The sequence below is a fragment of the Ascaphus truei genome, chromosome 16 (assembly GCF_040206685.1).
Source record: "Ascaphus truei isolate aAscTru1 chromosome 16, aAscTru1.hap1, whole genome shotgun sequence".
Lineage (NCBI taxonomy): Eukaryota > Metazoa > Chordata > Amphibia > Anura > Ascaphidae > Ascaphus > Ascaphus truei.
The window spans coordinates 30,048,936-30,056,435 of NC_134498.1; the positions used below are offsets into that span (position 1 = coordinate 30,048,936).

At 56.4% G+C, this 7,500-nt stretch overlaps 1 protein-coding gene across 4 annotated transcripts in view; it reads left to right on the forward strand.

Moving 5' to 3' along the window:
* The window catches only part of LOC142467349 (fibronectin type-III domain-containing protein 3A-like), an 85,789-nt gene that overhangs the window by 35,959 nt on the left and 42,330 nt on the right, over nucleotides 1-7,500 (forward strand). The gene's annotated exons all lie outside the window — the stretch shown is intronic.

The following is a 7,500-nucleotide window of genomic DNA, read 5'->3' on the forward strand; positions in this document are numbered from 1 at the left end:
TGGTGGGGGGAAGTTCTCTTAGTCTGTCCTAGGGATAGCTGGGCGCTTCTTAGAGGTAGGGAGAGGGGGGGGGGGTCGAGGGGATGGCCGATAGTGTGCCGGGGTGGTGTGAGGGAAGGGGGTCTCCATGTGGGGGCGGAGGGAGGGGGGGAAGGGGAGGGGAGAGGCAGGACTTTAGGGGGGGAAAGGGGGGAGAGGGGGGGAGGGTAGGGGGGGAGAGGGGGAGAAGGGGAGGGGGGGGAGGGGGGGAAGAGAGGAGGGGGGGGGAAAGCATTATATTGCTGTCTAGGGGGGGGGGTTGGTGGGGTGAAGGATGTAAGCATGGGGGGGAAGGGAGGGGGGGTGAGGGGGAGGGAGGGGGGGGGGAGGGGAGGGAGGGGAAGGGAGGGGGAGGGAGGGAGGGGGGAGGGAAAGAGAGGGGGGGTGGGAGGGAGGGAAAGGGGAGGGGGGGTGGGAGGGAGGGAAAGGGGAGGGGGGGTGGGAGGGAGGGAAAAGGGAGGGGGGGTGGGAGGGGAGGGGGAGTCTATGGTGTTAGTTTTGTTAAGTACCTGTTACATGAGCAGTCATATATCGTATATCCAGGGTATCATCACATTTTTGTCCAGGAGAGACACTCCCCTAGTGGATCTCACATTTTTGGCATAATATAACATAATTTAACTTATTATAACATAACTCAACAACATTTCACACAACAAAGCATCATCTAGTGCTAGATAACATTCTAGACCAGTTTGAAGCAGGTTTTAATATTGTCCTGATGTTTTGTTTTGCCTCACCGCCTTGTGTAAACAGAGTGTATTTTATATGTTAGCTCTTTTTCTAGGTTGTGTACTATGTGCTCTTTGGGTGGGGTGTTGTAGTTGTGTCTAAGTGTGGGGGGGAGGGGGGGGAGGGGGGGAGGGGGGAGAGGAGGGGGGGGAGGGAGGGGGGGATGGGGGGAAGGTGGGTAGGGGAGGAGGGGGGGAGGGCGGTAGGGGGGGAGGGGAGGGGGGGAGGGGAGGGGGGGGAAGGGGGGAGGGGAGGGGGGGGGAAGGGGGGGAGGGGAGGAAGGGGAGGGGGGGGAGGGGGGGAAGGGGGGGAGGGGAGGGGGGGGGAGGGGGGGGGGGAGGGGGGGAAGGGGGGGAGGGGAGGGGGGGGGAGGGGGGGTGGGAGGGAGGGAAAGGGGAGGGGGGGTGGGAGGGAGGGAAAGGGGAGGGGGGGTGGGAGGGAGGGAAAGGGGAGGGGGGGTGGGAGGGAGGGAAAAGGGAGGGGGGGTGGGAGGGGAGGGGGAGTCTATGGTGTTAGTTTTGTTAAGTACCTGTTACATGAGCAGTCATATATCGTATATCCAGGGTATCATCACATTTTTGTCTAGGAGAGACACTCCCCTAGTGGGTCTCACATTTTTGGCATAATATAACATAATTTAACTTATTATAACATAACTCAACAACATTTCACACAACAAAGCATCATCTAGTGCTAGATAACATTCTAGACCAGTTTGAAGCAGGTTTTAATATTGTCCTGATGTTTTGTTTTGCCTCACCGCCTTGTGTAAACAGAGTGTATTTTATATGTTAGCTCTTTTTCTAGGTTGTGTACTATGTGCTCTTTGGGTGGGGTGTTGTAGTTGTGTCTAAGTGTGGGGGGGGAGGGGGGGGAAGGGGGGGAGGGGGGGAGAGGGGGGAGGAGGGGAGGGAGGGGGGGATGGGGGGGAGGTGGGTAGGGGAGATGGGGGGGAGGGGAGGGGGGGAGGGGGGAGGGGAGGGGGGGAGGGGAGGGGGGGGAAGGGGGGAGGGGAGGGGGGGGAAGGGGGGGAGGGGAAGGGGGGGAGGGGAGGAGGGGAAGGGGGGGAGGGGGGGAGGGGAGGGGGGGATGGGAAGGGGGGGGAAGGGGGGGGGAGGGGGGGAGGGGGGGGGAAGGGGGGGAGGGAGGGGGGGGGAAGGGGGGGGGGAGGAGGGGGGGAGGGGGGAGAGGGGGGGGGAGGGGGGAGGGGGGAGGGAGGGGGGGAGGGAGGGGGGGAGGGGGGGGGGAGAGGAGGGGGGGGGCAGTCTAGCTATGTTGTGTTGGTGATGTTTGTTTTCTATTTGTGTATCTGACTCTGTCGCGTGATCGCTGTATATGGTGTTTGTTCCTGCTAGACGCAGCCTTTGTGTGTATGCTTCGGTGGGTGGCTTAGCAGTTCCTTTAGCCCGAGGCCATTGATGCTTATTTTTGCCTCTGCTTGTCAGCCTTTCCCTCAGCCCATATATTATGCGTTAGTCTTAGGTCACCGTTCCTTATGGCTAAGCGAGTGGGCGGGGTGGCAATTTCAAACTTAATTGTCCCGGCTCGGTGCCTCTTCTCTGTCAGGCCTCCCCCGGCTGTGGGGCACCAGGCCGTGAGTATGGGTATCGCCCGAGGGGAAAGCGCGGGGGCACCCGGGGAGGGGAGAGGGTCCGCTCTTCTCAGCAGAACCAGTCCATTCAACTCGCTGCGTGACCCCCCCCCCCCCCAACCCGTCCAGCACCGTCAATCTCTCCAGAGATTTTTTAGGGATTACTCACGGTTGCTGGAGCAGTTCGACCTGGGCTCGGGAGATCATAAGGCCGGTAAGGACCGGCTCTCCACCTCCAGGGACCCCACACGGGGAGGGTCGGGGGCCAAAAGAAGCCGAAAGGCCGTAGGTAGCCAACAAGAGGACGGTGACATGGCGAGAAAGGGGGAGAAAGAGGGGGGAAAAAAAAAAGAAAAAAAAAAAAAAAAAGAGAAGGGGGGGGGCGGCGCCCCCCCCCCCCTCCCCCGCACCGCAGAATGCTGGTCCCTCCATCTCCCGCCGATCGGAGCCCCGTCTCACTTTTCAGGTAAGTGAAGTGGGTGTTGCAAGCGGTTGTGAAGATTTGAGAGCGGTGCTGTTCCCTCGTCAGCTGTCTCTCCTCTCCCGGTGGGTCGGTGTAGTCATCTCCGGCAGTGCTCGTCCTCTCCCTGCAGTGCTGGTAAGGTGGGGTCTTTGTGTCATTCTTGAGGATGGTGCCTTTGTATGTGCTGAGAGTGTGGGGTTGAGTTCTTCTACTTAATCCTCTGACCCCTCTGTCCCGCCAGCCTTTCCGAGGCCCTGGTTGGGGGCTCTTCTTGTCTGGGTCCTTCGTTTCTCCAGCTGGCAGGAGGGGTGAGGTTTAGAGCTTTAGCAAAGTGCTCCATATCTTCTTGATGTTTAATTGAGAGCATCTTTCCATTGCGCTGCACCATTAGTCTAAATGGGAAGCCCCATTTATACTTTACTCCGCTGTCCCGCAGTAGTATGGTTAGGGGTCTTAGTTCCTTGCGGCGATCTACAGTTCTTTTGGATAGATCGTTGTAAAGTTGCAGTTGGCTGTCCTCAAATGTGATGAGATCTTTGGTTCGGGCAACCTCCATTATTTTTTCTTTTGCCGAAAATTTATGAAGTCTGGCTATGACGTCTCTCATCCTTTTTGGATCCTCTGATCTAGGGCCAAGGGAGCGGTGAGCCCTGTCCAGTTCAAGGTCCGTCTGATTCAAGTCTCCACATAGGGAGGTGAAGAGCTCCAGGAGGTAAGTCTTTAACTGCCCTGGAAGTACCGACTCGGGGATGCCTCTGATTCTTATGTTTTGTCTCCTGTCGCGATTCTCCTGATCTTCTAGGGAGTCGCGGAGACTTTCTACCTCGGCCCCGAGCCGGAATATCTCGTTTGCAGCCAATTCTTGGGCCTGTGCGAAGGTCTCCATTTTGCCTTCCAGTTCATCCGTGCGCTCCCTTAGGCCTGTCAGTTCTTGCTTTAGCTCAGTGACTGCGGATCTGAGATCGGCCTTTAGCGACTTGTGCAGGTCATGCAGCATTTCTGCCATAAGCTCTTTCATGTCCTCTCGGGTGAGTGTTGCCGCCGGCTGCGCTGGCATTTCTTGCCGGTCTTGCGTTTGGGCAGTTTGTTTGGGGCCTCGTGCGCCTGATGGGCCTGCGCCATCTTGGTTTCTTGCCGCCGCCTCTGAGTTTCGCGGGGAGAATAGCTTGTTAACAGCCTGGGCTGTTTGGGATTTTTGTTTGTTAGCCATTTCCTCTAGGGTTGTGGGTCTAGGGTAGTGCTTTAGGAGGGGGAATTTTCGGGGGAAAAGAGCCTCTATTTGTTTATTTGTTAGGGGGTCTGGCGAGTTCCTCTGCTACACGTCCATCTCCGTCGGCGTCCTGGCCACGCCCCTACATAGTTTTGTTTATGTGTTCATATGTTGTAGCGGGGGGGGGGGGCAGGGGGAATTGGGAAGCGTGGCTGTGTAGCTTTTCTGGCTCTCAATGTTGGACACTCATATATTTGTGGCAGCTATTTTAGAGTGTTTTGGGCGATTTTGCCGGTTGTGCTGCCAGGAAGTTTTGTGCCAGGATGGGGTTGGGCCGTTGGTTAAGCCCGTGGGTCTCGGACGGCAGACTCTGGCAGCTGTTAGAGATTGGCAACCTCAGGTTTTTTTTTTTGGGGGGGGGGGGGGGGGGAAGGCGGGGGGGGGCCCTGTAATTATGGCTTTGGGTGTGAGGGGGAGGGTGAAGGTTCACTTTGCAATTGTATTTCTGACCAGGGGGGGAGAGGGGGCACCCACTCCTTCTGCACTGTTTTTGTTGGACCCTGCTGTGCTCTAATGGCAGGGTGTCTCTGGGCGCTTCTGTACAGCAGGGCTCCGTTGTCCCCCAACTGTCTATCCCTCCTTACCCTTCCCCAGCTCCGGCTGAGCCTGATTGTCCCTCCGCCGTCCTGCACGCCTCCCCTCCGCCTCCGGTTCTGTAGCGTGCCGCGGATCCGCCTAGGCTTCCGATTCGGCAGCCATCTTGGTTCCTCTGCCTCGTGGGGAGCGCTGTCGGCTGGCTGCTCTATTTATTTCCCGCTGTGGGAGCTCCCGGCGCCGCCCGCAGGGCCGAGGTCCCGTGCGCGAAGCTCGCCGTTCAGGCTGAGTGCCACCGCTGCAGGGCTCCTTCAGTTGCGTCCGGCGGCCATCTTGGGAACCTCGGCTGCAGGGGCTCCGGGACTCCGGCTCTCCCGAGCGCCTGTTGCTCGCTCGGTCTGCCGCCACGGGGCCTCACGGGGTGCGGGTGAGTCTCCCCCGCTTTTGTGGCACTTTTTCGCCGCTTTTTGGCTTGTTTTATGGGCTTTTTTGCCGTATTTAAACTGGGGCCGCACGGAGCTCTCTGGCTGTGCTGCTTCCCAGTTCGGCTGCTCCTTGTATTCTATTTTAACAAGCATTTGCTAAGGCACTGCCCCTTCATGTCCTGTCACAAACCCAGGCACACCCCTTTGTTAGCACTGCCCTCCCTCTCTCTAAACGTGCACTAGCATCTGGTCACATGATCTTCCTCATAGTACATTCCAGGAAGCTGGAGAAAAGGGATCAGCCATGCATAGCAGCTCGGATAGGCGATTTCAAACTTATTACAGTGTTTATTCCATTCATTGCACGTGTATATAATGTAAAATTGTAATAATTCCATTTATAGCAAACGTGTATATGTGAATATTATTTAGATGTATATGTATGTTACTGAAATGTGGAGTGAGTGTGTAGGTAAATACACACAATACACTTCCACTGCATATATATATATATATATATATATATATATTATATATATTATATATTATATATGTATGTATATGTGAAGTTATGTGAGTAAAAAAGTGACAAAAACCCTCCATAGCAAGGCAAATAGCAAATGGAAATATTACTGTATGCTCATTTGTATGTATATATATATTTATATACACACACACTTCAAATACGGATAGTGATACACGTAAATGATATATATATTCACTTTCTGGGAGTATAAGAGTGACTGTCCTGTTGTTCCTTTTTTTGTATCCATCATTGAATGGTATGCACCCTCTCTTTACGTTTATTTTATACTAGCTGAGAGACCCGGCGTTGCCCGGGATGTAATATTCCCGCTCCTCTCTCTCTCCTCACCCCTCCCCCTCTCTCTGTTTGTCCCCCATTCACATCAATCCAGTTCCCCCCCTCCCTCCTTTACAGCTTAATGCAGTGTGTGTGCGTCAGTCATTGTGTGTGCGTCAGTCAGTCAGTGTGTGTGCGCGCGCGTCAGTGAGTCTGACGCAGAAACACAAACACACAGACTGACTGACGCACACACACACACAGTCAGTGTGTGCGTGTGTGCCTCAGTCAGTCAGTGTGTGCGTGCGGCAGTCAGTCAGTCAGTCAGTCATTCAGTCAGTGTGTGTGTGGGGGTGTGGGGGTGTGCGCGTGCGTCAGTAAGTGTGTGTGTCAGTCAGTGTGTGTGTGTGTCAGTCAGTGTGTGTGTGTGTGTGTGTGCGCGCGCGTCAGTCAGTGTGTGTGTCAGTGTGTGTGTGTGGGTGTGTGTGTGTCAGTGTATGTGTGTGTGTCTGTGTGTGTGTGTCAGTGTGTGTGTGTGTACCATTCATTGTGTGTGTGCGCGCGCGCGTCAGTCTGTGTGTGTGCGCGTGGGTGTGGGGGTGTGCGCGCGTGCGTCAGTCAGTGTGTGTGTGTGTGTCAGTCAGTGTTTGTGTGTGTCAGTCAGTGTGTGTGTGTGTGTCAGTGTGTGTGTGTCAGTGTGTGTGTTTGTTTGTGTCAGTGTGTGTGTGTGTGTGTCAGTGTGTGTGTGTGTGCAGCAGTCAGTGTGTGTGTGTGCAGCAGTCAGTGGGTGTGTGTGCAGCAGTCAGTGTGTGTGTGTGTGTGTGTGTGTGTGTGTGTGTGTGTGCGCGCGTCAGTCTGTGTATGTGTGCGTGTGGCTGTGAGGGGTTGTGTGCATGCGGCTGTGAGGGGTTGTGTGCGTGCGTCAGTATGTATGTGTGTGTGTCAGTCAGTGCGTCAATCAGTCAGTGTGTGTGTGTGTGTGCGTGCGTCAGTCAGTCAGTGTGTGCGTGCGTCAGTGTTTGTGCGTGCGTCAGTGTTTGTGCGTGCGTCAGTCAGGGTGTGTGCGTGCGTCAGTCAGGGTGTGCGTGCGTCAGTCAGGGTGTGTGTGCGTGTGGCTGTCAGTGTGTGTACGTGCGGCTGTCAGGGTTTGTATGCGTGCGCCAGTCAGGGTTTGTGTGCGTGCGCCAGTCAGAGTGTGTGTGCGTGCGCCAGTCAGGGTGTGTGTGCGTGCGGCTGTCAGTGTGTGTACGTGCGGCTGTCAGGGTTTGTGTGCGTGCGCCAGTCAGGGTTTGTGTGCATGCGTCAGTCAGGGTCTGTGCGTGCGTCAGTCAGGGTGTGTGCGTGCGTCAGTCAGGGTGTGTGCGTGCGTCAGTCAGGGTGTGTGCGTGCGTCAGTCAGGGTGTGTGCGTGCGTCAGTCAGGGTGTGTGCGTGCGTCAGTCAAAGGGCAGGCGTGGGGGGGGGGGTGAAGGGCAGGGGTGGGGGGGGGGTGAAGGGCAGGGGTAGGGGGGGTGAAGGGCAGGGGTAGGGGTGGGTGAAGGTCAGGGTTAGGGGGGGTGAAGAGCAGGGGTGGTAGGGGGGGTGAAGGGCAGGGGTAGAGGGGGGTGAAGGGCAGGGGTAGGGGGGGTGAAGGGCAGGGGTAGGGG